The 652-nt window shown below is 47.2% G+C and overlaps 1 pseudogene; it reads right to left on the bottom strand.

Annotated features, from left to right (window-relative positions):
- Positions 1–226: 226 nt before the first annotated feature.
- Positions 227–344, bottom strand: LOC126413538 (5S ribosomal RNA; annotated as a pseudogene).
- Positions 345–652: the final 308 nt, after the last annotated feature.

Genomic DNA, 652 nt, shown 5'->3' with positions numbered 1-652 from the left:
CGTTTAGCAATTTTTGCTGTTTCAAAAAAGCACTCCGCGTTTAGGCCACAAGTGGCCCATCGGGACCATCCGACCGCCGTGTCATCCTGAGGATGCGGATAGGAGGGGCGTGTGGTCAGCACACAGCTCTCCCAGTCGTTACGATGGTTTTCTTTGACCGGTGCCGCTACTATTCGGTCGAGTGGCTCCTCAATTGGCATCACGAGGCTGAGTGCACCCCGAAAAATGGCAACAGCGCGTGGCAGCCCGGATGGTCACCCATCCAAGATCCGGCCACGCCCGACAGCGCTTGACTTCGGTGATCTGACGGGAACCGGTGTATCCACTGCGGCAAGGCCGTTGCCTTACTGCTTCAATAGAGTACTTAATTTCTTATTCTCCGCTGTCTGACATGAACTTTTTAGCTCATCAAGAATGTTTACAGTTTTAACATTATGTAAATTACGTAAGATTACTTCTGAAAAAGATACCCTTAGTGGTACTGAAATGTGGTCAACATTTTCACAGGAAACTTATGCAATGGGCTGGCTGCATACGTTTTCACTGATCATTTATCTTTGGTTGCTGCTGTCAGCCATATTTAAAATTGTGAAAGTATTTTCAATGATTTCCTTGCAAGCTGTCAACTACTGCTGCTCTCAAAACTTGAGAA

This window comes from Schistocerca serialis, chromosome 7 (genome assembly GCF_023864345.2).
Source record: "Schistocerca serialis cubense isolate TAMUIC-IGC-003099 chromosome 7, iqSchSeri2.2, whole genome shotgun sequence".
NCBI classification, from domain to species: Eukaryota; Metazoa; Arthropoda; class Insecta; order Orthoptera; family Acrididae; genus Schistocerca; species Schistocerca serialis.
This window is presented reverse-complemented; position numbering and strand designations above follow the sequence as displayed.